The sequence below is a fragment of the Apteryx mantelli genome, chromosome 12, assembly GCF_036417845.1.
Source record: "Apteryx mantelli isolate bAptMan1 chromosome 12, bAptMan1.hap1, whole genome shotgun sequence".
Classification (NCBI taxonomy): domain Eukaryota; kingdom Metazoa; phylum Chordata; class Aves; order Apterygiformes; family Apterygidae; genus Apteryx; species Apteryx mantelli.
Window position 1 is genome coordinate 13706768 of NC_089989.1, and position 11937 is coordinate 13718704.

An 11937-nucleotide genomic window follows, 5' to 3' on the forward strand; every position below is an offset into this window, starting at 1 on the left:
TTCCAGGTCAGCGAGTTTTTTGTCTTGTTTGTAATAGCAGACAGTAGCCCTTTTTCTAGCAAATTCTTCTTCTGCTTCAGCAGCATGCAAACACACACATGGTTGAAGCAGATACTGACTTTCACAATAAACTCCACAGCACATGCCATAAGCCCAGCAAATATATCTATTCTGCTTCAAGGATTGATTATGTGCCCTATTAACCATCATTAAAGCCAGGAGTATGGAGATAGTGGGTTATTCATCCATTTCGACTTTTCCATCCATCATTACTTATGTGGAAAAAAAGAGGCATACATACTTTGAGAGAACTGTCTTGGAGCAGGTGGCCTTCGTAAAGTGTAAAATCTGGATAATTAAGTGTCCCTTTGTTACTGAGTAGGGCCAGGATCAAGGCCAGGGTAAGAGATGAGTCATGAGCACAAAAATGAAAAGATGAACTTGACCAGATGATTGCACAATAGTCTGTCCTTGGTGTCCTGCTCACAAAATAACCACTTGAAATCCCCAATCTTTGCAATGGTAAGACTCTAGGTTGGCGCTTCATAGCATCCTCCTCTGCTCAGGCTGAGTCAGGAAAAGCAAGACCTGCCTGGGAGGCACCATGGAGGGTGTGCACATTCCTGAGCACCCCTGTAAGAGGTACCTCATCTCTGAAGAAATGTGTCTGGGCACTTGCCATTAGATCTCAAGCATCCTTCCCAGATACCAGCGTAACTCCCACCAATGGGCATGACAGTCCTCACTCTCCAGATCAGAGCTGCCACCTTTCTGGAGGCAGCGGGCAGAACAGCGAAGACAAGTACAGCGCAGGAGGGACAGGGGAACGGAAGAAAACCTACTTCAGCGATATGGCTGGTTAGCCAAGTGGGGGTTGACAAGTCTTTCTTTGGGCAAGCCCCTTTTTCCTTCCTCTTCTAATCTGACGGTGCCTTCCTCTACCAAAGCTCTGCTTGAGCGTTTCAGCCCTGGAGCATATTGACACCCAGCTTTGCCTGACCTCCAGTAACCGTGATGTTTGTGCTGTGGGTCCCTGCAGAATTCCCTCCGTCCTGATCCTCTTGGACTTTGTTCCTAGAACAAAATCCTGCTTGCGCTTCTCAGAATTAACACGCATTAAGCTTAACTCAGAACTGCCATTTCCTGGGAAGTTCTGACACTGTAAAGCTTGTTTGTTTTTTTTTAATCACAATAAAATAATTTATATTTACATCTCCTATGAGGCCACTGTGTTCCAGATTCTGATTTTGGAAATGTTTTGCTCTGGGGTTTCTGAATTTTCATTTTGAATTTTGTCCACTTTAATTTTTTTTTACTTAGGCTTACTGCTGACTTTCTAAGTAAAGAGTAGTAGCAGGTTACAGTATGTATATTATATAAGAGAATACAGTAGTTATCTTTTTTTAAAGTCACTAAGAAGAGCTGCTACTTCATATGAACTGAACCATCTTATCTTTTCTAGAACAAGAAGTCCCTTGTTTATAATGTAATGAAAGTCTAATGGTGTCATTACAACACCCAAAAACATCTTCATCTAGAAAAGCAGATAACATTCTGTTCTGTAGTAAGTAGCAATTCATCTTAATGAGTGAAAAAATAATAAAATATTTAATTTCTCATGTCACATTAGGGCAAACTAGTAATGATGCATATAGAATAAAAACCTTTAAAATATATGCAATGTTGAAGTTCTGAAATAGATTCAGAACTGCCGGAAACAAGGCTGTTAAAAATAGCTTTGTCAGGAACTTTTATCAAAATCAGTGCTTTTTCCAAAACAAAAAAAAATCTACTCTTAAAGGAAGCTGCTCTTTTAAGAATGTTTAAGAATGTCTTCCATTAAGAGGTTTTCATGGTGCTTTTCTACCAGCTGTCATCCTGCCCCAGCGAAGGCACTGTTTGCCATGTTCCTTTGTGCTTTACTTGGGACTTGGACCTTCCTCACTAGGACTTAACACAAGTCTCCATAGTGAAAGGCTTAAGAACTCCCTCACTGCGGGAACTGCCCCTCTCCGACTCCCGTACTCCCTTCGTACTGCTTGTAGCACATCACGTCAGATGTGAAATAATTCTCCTTATCCTGAGACAGGAGGACAGTTTTCAAGCGGCTGCAGTCTTCCTTGCCCCTCGCACGGGGAAAGGACAGGGTGCTCTCACTGTTGGGCCCGTGCATCCCCCTGCTCCCTCCACGCTGCGGAAATGGCACGCAGTCGTGCCTGGTCCTCTTTTCCAAGATGCCGCCTAGACAAGCAATACCAATGTGTTCCAAAGCATCCAGGGGCAGAGCAGAGGAGATGCCGCACATGCCTGGGAGGCTGCAGAATTAACAGAGCCAAGGTTTCCTTTCCCATCATGCCTCGCCTTGTGATTTGACACTTAGTGGCTGGGCCGTTGCCGCTGTTGTAGAGGAAAGTGTTTGTGGTTACCTTTCAGCAGTCATCACTGCAGACATTGCGAGGAGGCTACAGTTTGAGGAACCAAATTCCAGTGTGGCTTAAATCACAGGTGAAGACTTTGTCAGTCTTAAATTAAATCCACATGGCTATTACTCCATGTAGTTAAGAGAAAGTGAACTGATACTGTAGGAGCAGTTTGCTTGTTTGGTTTAACTGAACATGTTCAGTTTGCAAATAGCATCCAAAGTGGAAGAGCAGATCTGGGGTGTGACATGGCAAAAGACCACGGTGGCAGTGGAGTTTATGGGTAGGGTTTCTTTCGTTGGAGTCCACGCGCAATCCAGGCATTGGTAATCTTAAAATGTAAAGTATCCCAACAGAGGAGCATCAGACAGCAGTATGCTGCCTAGACTGGCCTGCTGTTAGCAAAGCACAGCTGCCACGTTCATCCCACTACGCTGACTTCAAGACTTTATTTTCCTTTTTCTTAATGGCATCAGTGAAAAAACTCTTAGTTAAGAATGAATTCTGAGCTCTCCAGGAGTCAGAAATAAAGGTGCCAGCAGCTTTGCTGCAAATGCAGAGACAAAGCCATGACAAGAGCAGAAGAGAAAGGAAAGGTGAGTGGCAGTTTTTGAGTTAGCGTAGAGCAATCAGATTGCATGAGCTGACTTATGCCATGCAACCTTAAAGCCATTGTCACTGCAGGGATCTGGGAGCAGTGCATGAGTGAAGTTAGGGTATGAGGGCAGTTGCTGGTACCATGCCACTGAAATAGCACTGGGGGAGATCTCATGGGTGTGCTCATCTGAATTTTATTTCCACAAGTCAACAGATGTCCCCACTTGCTCCAGTTCACAGAGGTAGGTTGAGGTTTGGAAAACAGAAGAATTCATTATTCCCTAGGCTGAGATCTGGCTTTAATTACATTCAAACCAAGTCTTTACAAAGATATAAAAATGTCTTTGCTCTTTCTTAAACTGCATTTTGTATGCTATTTCTTCCCCTTATCTGGATTTATCTTGAAAGTAAATGTTTCAAAGTTCAGGCAAAAGTTTAATCTGGGAGGCAGTGTAGCTAAGTGTACAGCACTAGAGCCTGTGATATCTCCAGGGAAACCCAAATGTAATGAAGTCAACAGGAATTTTGCCTGTGAGCAGGGAATCGGTGATTGGTTAGCCAGGGAGTCTGAGGAGAACTGGTTCACGTTAAGAAAGGGACAGTCCCCTGGTTTGTGGCATCAGGGAAAGCTTGGTGGATTTATCTGGCCATTCTGAAGGGGTTCATGGGTTGCGTTTTAAAGCTTATAGAGTCTACTTATAGGCTATGTGCTTTTGAGTAGGGCATAGGTCTTAGGCCTAAGGGAGGCTCTGTCCTTCTGTCACCACGTGCTGACCCATAGAAGGTGCAGGGTTGAAAGCCAAACAGTCGGTGATCAGGAAAGCCCACCAACAAGGGAAGGAGGCCGGGGCAGAATGGGATCTGGGGAGCTTCTGTGGGAGTTTAAGAGCTGTATCATTTTAAAACCAGGAAGCAGAAGTGCTACTGGCACCTGCAGTCTTTGTGGAGGAACCCTAAGGAAGTGCCAAGGGAACAGAAGTGACTGCTGGCACCAGCTCTGAGCCTTGTGCAGTCTCGGTGAGCAAGGACACAGGTATTGTGCAAGGCGTTGGCAGGTGGGAGTTGAGGAGGAAAAGAGCTGAGGACCAAGGAGGCTGCTGGAGGTGGCAGAATAGCTTTGACAGGCAGCATGAACATGCAGTGGAGAAGTGTCAGGGCCAATGAGGTTGTAGGACAGTTTCAAGGAGATAGTCCTGCTGCAGATAGGGAGGTTGAAAACCAAGCTACAGGACTTTGCTAGGAACGCTGTGTACGGCTCTGTCGGAAAAAGGCACTCCTGCAGGAGCAGGTGCAGAACAGGGCTAGGAGGATGAGTAAGGACTGGAAAGCTTGGCATATGAGTGAGAACTGAAAGAGATTGGTTTGTTTTGCCTAGCAAAACAAAGCCTGGGAGAGGAATGTGATGTCTCTCTGTAAACACTTCATTGCAGAGTAAATACCAGAGGGGAAGAAAAGTTCTTTATAATAAAGATCAATGCTGGCACAAGGACAAATTGGTACAAATTTGCTATTAATAAACTTAGCCTGGAAATTAGATTTTCAACCACTAGAGGAGTGAGATTCTGGAGCAGCCTCTCAAAGGGAGAAATGGAAACCAAAGGAGCTTGATGAGCCTGCAGTAGCAAAGGGAGAGTAAAATTCTCTCTCTGTCATGGTCTCATGTTTTATGCATGTTGATGGTATAGACAGCCTGACCCAATAGTCTAGGCAGAAGTACAAGTTGCAGGAGCCAGAATCAGCAGTCAGTAGCCGTAATTAAGAATCAATGGCCAAGTTATGAGTTGACTGCAGGAGACAAAGGGGGAGTTTCTGGATAGCTGCACTGAGCAGATATCCAGCTTTGGCTGTGTCTTAGTGTTTAAGGACAGAGATGTCACCAAATTGATTAAGGTTAGAGTCTTTTCGCAACACTTGTTAAAACCAAAACTTGCACAGCATGACCTGTAAGTCTTCACCCCCCACTTCCCAGTTGCTCCCAGTTTCTGCTCCATTCTGGCACAAACCTACATTGTGGCTCTAGCAGCATGGCTTAGTCTCTGTGCCCCTACTTCCTTGTTCATAAAAGATGATATATTTAATGACACATTTTGAGAATACCTCCAATTTTGCTGGAAACTTCGCAAAAGAGCCTTTTGGCATGAAATTGTAGAAGGAAGGTTAGCAAAGTTGGCAGAGCTGCCTTTGTCAGAGGAGACACTTAGGACCTTTTTTCAAACTGGCTTGTTAGTTTTTGCTTGGGAGTGCTGTGCGTGGAGATTTTTGGATTAAGAGAAAGTGAAGTCATTGGTTGAAAGTGTTTTGAACCTGCTTCGTTATACCAGATCAGAGCTCAGGAATGCTCACCTATAGGACAGGCTGAACTATGCAGGCTAGAAAATAGGAGGAAAATGCAAACAGATGAGCCAAAAACCACTCAGCTAAAACAAAAACTTCAGCCCTTAATGGTGGTATGCAGAAATGTGTTCCTGGGAATGGCAGTTGTTTGGAATTGGGATAAAGAATGCAAGAAGAAAGCAATAAATAGAAGATGTATCTGGAGAAAAACAGGAATGAAAGAAGGGACAGTAGAGCATATAGAGCAAGTATTTTTCGGCTCCTGGTGACACTTGAGCATGCAGGGCAAAGAGACAATTTATTCCCCATTCCTTCTGGCTGCAGATCTGGAGAGCATCAGAAATGCATGAGAGAGCTGGAGGGCACTATTGCCCATCTGAAAAAAAAACCCTGCTTCTCTCTCAAATTTTGCCAGAATATCTATGATGTAGGTCTGCTTAGTTTGCATTTCTGTGGATCATTTTTTCTCTTACTTATTTGTTTCCCAACCTGATCCTGGCTTGGCAGTAAAACCAAGCAGAGCATTGGAAAGTTGCCATTACTGGATGGAGTCAATGCTTTGGAAGTATAAAGTGAATATAAAAAATGCAGTTCCCCAGAGGAGGCTCTTTCTGATGATGTGAGAAGTCAGAGGTCTTGCTGAAATTTCCAGTCTCTCTTGCCTCCAGCTTATTAAAACATATTGTCCTTGCATTTTCAAATGGTCTTGGGACCAGCAGGGAATTTTGGTAGGATGGAGAAGGGAAGTCATGAGAGAGTGACACCAGTGTGGTCTAACAGTTGCCAAGGATGAACAAACCTGGCCTTCCTGCGCATCCCAACTTGACACCTCTTGTTCTTATGCAGAATCTTGAGCTCTTAGCTTACTTCTTTTCAGGGTCTTTAGACAACTTCATCTTCTTATGCTCAAGTTTTCTGTCTTATGCACGTGCTTATTTGTGAGCCTTGTTTTTACATTCTTCTTTTGTTGCATGGAAATGGTGTGATTAAAGCCAGGCCTCAGGGGTGCATGACCTGCAGTTGCTATTGACTTTGGGGAATGTTCCTCCCCATTTGACCTGACAGGTTGAGAGAGACAGGAGTGAATCCTGGTCTTATCTGCTATAAGCAAAGACAAAAAGTTGCTCAAAACTATATTCTAATGTAGCCTGTCTAGAAATTGGAGCAACTACCCTTACCTTTCCCGGCAGCATCTTCCAGCATTAGAAAAAAAGTATTTGATGGTTAGAAAAAGTTACAGAAAGATTGGCACAATAAGCAAAAACTGTTTCATCAGCTGAAGATTATCAACTGTAAATGATCTGAATTTGTTAATGGAATAATTTCACACCATTACCTCACTCTTCTGAGTATTTGGGGTGTTAAATATTCCAGATACCGTTGTGATAAGTCTGTGCAAGTTTATCTGTTTTCCAGAAGTTAAAAGCTGTGGTTGGATTCTGCTAGACCTAGGTCTGCAGTCTGCAGGAAACAGGAATTTCCTTTCCCTCTTCTTTTTGTGCAGTGTCTGGAAAATGGAGTAAGAGACTTTTCCTTAAAGCCAAAAATTTTGTCCCGACTTGGTCAAACAATGCCTGTTCAGGTATAACGAGAATATCTCTGATCCAAGCTGTCTTCGGATGTTTGCCCGAGCACCAAAGAGTCATTTGGAAGAAGCCTGCCTTACATGCTGAGTAGCTCAAAGTCTTCTCTCTTGGTGAACAGAAGAGACGGATCCAACAAATGCTGCTCACTGAGAAGATGAAAGCCTTAAGAAACCGTAACTAAAATGAATGTCTCTTCTGAGAACTTCCATAAATTCTCTTGCAATTTCTGTCAATTTAGCATAGGAGATAGTCTGCAAAGGAGATGGTCAAAACAAAATGCTCTATTTCTTTCCATTCATTTTTCTTCCTTCCTTTGCCACTCCATTCTGTCTTCTTTCCCTCACGACTTAAGCAAAAGCAAATAAGGTGCTTGATAAGATGTGTTGTACTGTTTTAAGTCATTTCCTTTCTAACTGTATTAGTTAGCGTAAGAAAATTCTGTGCAATGAGGAGCTATTCTTTTTCGTATACGTTCCAGCAAAACAGCAATAACAAAGACAATAGGCTCAGTTCTAATTTGCTTTCCCTTTTTGCTGCTGCTTACTCCAAATGAGGAAGGTGGGTATTTGCATCAATTTGGGTGGATGTAAATAGCGAGTGAAAGGATACTGAAAAGTGAAGTAATTGTAAATTTGTGGATTTTGCCCCAGTTATTTGCTCGGTTTTGAAACTCTCATTTCTGTAAGGTATTTGAGCTTAGAACAGTGGGTCCTCAAGAGTCAGTGTATTCCTGTAAATCATTTTCAGAATCTGTCTCAGATATGGATTTTCCAAAATGGCAGTGCCCTCAAATAATGCCCACTTTGGGAAATGCTTGCTGGGTCTTTTACCCTGTGTCATAGCTGCGTCTTCTGTCTGCTGCTTGTGTGAGCTGGCTGCAGAATCATCTTTAGCCTGAGTTACACAACCATAAGGGCTGCTCTGGTACTTTGGGAGCCTGTAAAACCAAACAGTGGGTGCCAAATACCACCCCCAATTGGGCAGCATATGTCTGTGGAGCAACCCAGGCAGACTTCTGCAATAAAAAAGAAAGTTGAATGGTATTCGCTAGTTAGCAAAGATGGCTGGACTGAAAGAAGCTTGGAGGCTTTTTTTCTGTCATCAGGGGATGGTTTCTCACCCACAAGCGCAGTAGTGCTTGTCCTGACAGTGTGACACACTCAGCACCTCCCTCAAGCTGAGCTTCAGTCTTTCCACCTACCTGTGCCATTGGTGAGGGTCACTGTACAGAGGATCCTATGAAACCTGTTCAGCTCCTGTTGCATTAGCTTTAGTCTGGCAATAGGTCGTGAGGGGTGGAGTATGTGAATCCCAAAGAGCACGCACATAAACTCGGGTTGAAGAAACTGGTTGAGTTTGGAGTCTTTTGCACAAGATGCACTGAAAAGTCCAGGACAGAATTACCCTGGAATCTGAATGCCCCTATTCATAATGTCAAGATTTTCCAGTAAAAGGGTAAACTCCCTGCACTGCATAATGAAAGGCTGAATTCCTGTCTTTATCCTAGGAGTTACATTCCCCACTTGCAGCTCACTTAGGACCTAAGAATGACTCCTGAATTAAAAGACATCCAGTCTCCTGTCCTATCCTATTCTCCTAGCAGCCCTCCTGTCTCCACAATTAGCTCAGCAGCTGGGGTCTTTCTTTGTGCCGGTGCAGCATGTTCACTTGTGCTGAGTTGGTTTCCTGCTGCTGTGGAGGAAAAGGTTAAGGACTAAAAGGAGCCCTGCCATCAACCATAAGGCATGAAGAGCCCGGTGCCACTCCTGCCTTGCAGATTTCTGACATCTGATTGCCTGGAGCTTGCAGCCTTCCCTGAAAGACAAGCCAGCTATGAAGGGTTTATAAATACCCTTCCACATGCTGGCAGAGGGGGAGTGCAGCAATCCCTATAGCTTGGTTCAGATTAAAGTGACATGAGCCTATTCTTGAACTCTGTCAATCATATCTAGTGCCACAGCTTCATGTGTTGCACCAGTCTGACTAGAAATATCTGAGGAGGCAAATCTTGCTCATTTGGGATGTGGAGGGCCACATTCAGAGGTGTTCGGTTGATGCTTGCAGTCTCATCTGCGAGGATGCAACAGACTGAAAGAGGAGGAGGATGGAATTAGAGGCTGGATTAATAAAATGAGCAAGGCAGACAGCAGGCAATGGAGATTATCCTTGCCTTTCCATTTTCGTGGCTAGGTACAGTCTTCTAGAGTCTTGTCTGTAATACAGGGCTCAGTATCTGATTGCCAGGTGAGGGCTCCAGCTAGATACCACCTTGTACATCTGTCCAGAGTTGTTCAGAGACTGGCTATTGCTCAGGCGTTTTCCTTAGCTTGCCTCACTGTTCCCTGCAGCCTCCTGCTCTTCACAGCCCAGTACTTTTCCTTCCTTCTTGAGGCGCAGCTGGAGTGTTGCTGCAGTCACATTTGCAGCCTATAAGAAACTCTTTTGAGGGATGTCTTAGAACATCATCTAGTAAAAGTTAAGTTTAGCTGCAAATATCATGGCATATCACACTGATATTTGTGTGAGGTGCTTTTCTTATAACCTGTTACCATGAAGGTGTAGTGCTTCTCGTTTTAACCACTTTTCTTAAGTGCTTATAGCTTGACCACGCTTGAGCTGTTCAAATTGACACCTGTTTGAAATATCTGAAATACAGCCATGCAGACTGACTTGTTGCACACCCTTGGTCTACACCACCCATATTTTTCCACCTTAAATCCTAATGCTGCTAATGGGAGGGGTAGTGTGACTCAATCTAAGTGACTCATGAGCTGCCTGTTGCCTGGCCAGCTGTGATAGGATCTCTGCAAAGCGGATTTGGAGGATCTCTTGCTCTGATCATACTGGCTCCTGTGGGCACTTGCATCCAAAATCCTGTCTCTGCTGGCAAACATCTTATTTGAAGGTTTGGAGTGTGTTGCTGACATCCTGCCCATGGGCTTTCCAGCGTCTTTAACAAGAGGGTCTCCAAAAGCTGTGTTTATGATGCAGCATGCTGTGGTATAGGTTTGGAAGCATCAAGTAGCCTGGGATTTTTTTCCTTCTCTTTGAAATGACAGCCACAAAAACAATGACCAAGTTATTTGAAAAGATTTCATTTCTTGAGTCTGCGTAGCTGTCTGCTGGGTTCTGCTGCTCCTCTGTGCTGAGCCCGGTCCACGCTGGTGGCTGAATGAGCTCTGTGGAGTATTTAAGTGACTGGGTCAGTAACTGGGGGAGACCGTTATCATAAGGCCTGTGACAAATGGCCCTTTCACTTGGCTGGTGAGGGCTGCCAAATGTTGTGCTTGCCCTTCGTGCTGGCATCATTCAGGCTCCGGGCATATGCTAGAGTTTTAAGTCAGGGGCACATCATCTTCCGAGAGCCCACAGGACAGCTCGGGCCCAGGTCTTGTTTGCACTAATGCTTCCCTACATCTCTCTGCCAGAATAAAGGTGTCTCAAAGTGGGCATGAATTAACTTGTCACCTATTTCACTGCCAGAGTAGCAGAAAGGCGCTGTGACGTAAGGGCAAACCAAACTGATCAGTGCTGATGAGCATGATGATAATGATGAGGCCACAACAGCGTGCTGACAAAATAGGGAGGTATTAACTTTGTGTTGCTTTAATCCAAATTCTAGCATAGTTTGTTCCCATGAAGTATAAGCAAGCAACCAAGCAGTAAAGAATTGTGCTAAAGATTCATTTTCACTATTATAGTTAATTGTAGAGCTCTTTGAACTGTGAATATATTCCCTTTCCTATTGTTTCCCCTTCTTTTTAACTAAGTATATGTGAAATCACTGGCTTCCCAAGATAACTGTATCAGCACAAGGTCATTTTTGTTTTGTCGTGTTGTTCCATGTGTTTTAAAAGAAAACAAATTCAGCCTCTTTCTTGTGTGTCTGAAAGATGAGATTTAAATATAGTCCTCACTGGATTAACTTCTTTTGACAAAGGAGAGTCAGGCCAACACTGATAGCCTTTGAAAACTAAAATCCTTATTTTTCATATATGCAAAAAAGAGAAGGTTTTGTGTAGATTTGAAGACACAAGAAATGGAAAAATAACAGTCCTTAAAAATACTGAGTGAGAAAATCATTCTTCACTGAAGAATTGAAAGCTTTTGATTTGGTTAAAAAGGCCATTCTTTACAACAAAGATCTATGGTTTGGGTTTTTTTCAGATTTTTTTTGTTTTTTTTACTTGAGTTGATTCCTCATTATTGCTAATTTGTGGCTCAAACAGTGCATTATGCATCACAGCTGCAATGTGGTTGTTGCAGCTTAGGTGATTCAGAGCTCTGCTAATCAGTATGGAATATCTGTGTTGCACAGCCTGGTTCAGACTTGCAGCAGCCATTAATGTTCATTAGATAGCTGAGATGAGATCTTTATTCTTCATGATCTAATAAGAGATACGGAAAAGGAGAGAGATTGTGTAAAATACTAATATGCTCAAGTACAGCTTTTTAAATAACAAGAATTGCACAAGGTACGCGGTGATCCAGTTTACAGCGGAGCATGAAAACAGGCTGTTCTGAAAACTTTGGGAAAGGAAAAGTCTCTGTAGAAGAAGGTAAATGCTTATCAGGATGTATGGCAAAGTTACCAAATTCACTCTCGTAGCTGTGGAGTGACAAATTAAGCAATCGTTTCTTTTCTTTGAACAATGGCACTGGGTTTTAACCACCAAGCCTGTTTTGCTTAGAAAGGGTAGTCCCAGGTTTCAAATAATATCGCAGGCATCTGTGACAAAATGAGGAACCTCTGAACTTCTTACTTCCTGTCGTCTTGGTTCAAAATAAATACTATGGCCCCATAAACTTGGGCAGGCTTGCTCTTGTGGTCTGTAAGTGAGCAGTGCTGTCACTTAGTACCAAAATTTATATAGTCCTCATTTGGTTTGGTGTTGTTTTGTTCCCGATACTTAAAGGATGCTCTGAGGTGTAAAATAAGGAGGATGTTGCATCGCTTTTCTTTCCAGAAAAGCATCTCTTCGTGCTATGGACTCAGGCTA

The 11937-nt window shown here is 43.3% G+C and overlaps 1 protein-coding gene across 1 annotated transcript in view; it reads left to right on the forward strand.

Annotated features, from left to right (window-relative positions):
* The window catches only part of HEMK1 (HemK methyltransferase family member 1), a 38077-nt gene extending 36860 nt beyond the window's left edge, over positions 1–1217 (forward strand). Inside the window, exon 11 of the mRNA XM_013951950.2 lies at positions 528–1217. The gene's annotated coding sequence lies outside the window, so the exon portion shown is untranslated. The remainder of the gene's footprint in view (positions 1–527) is intronic.
* The last annotated feature ends 10720 nt before the right edge of the window (positions 1218–11937 follow it).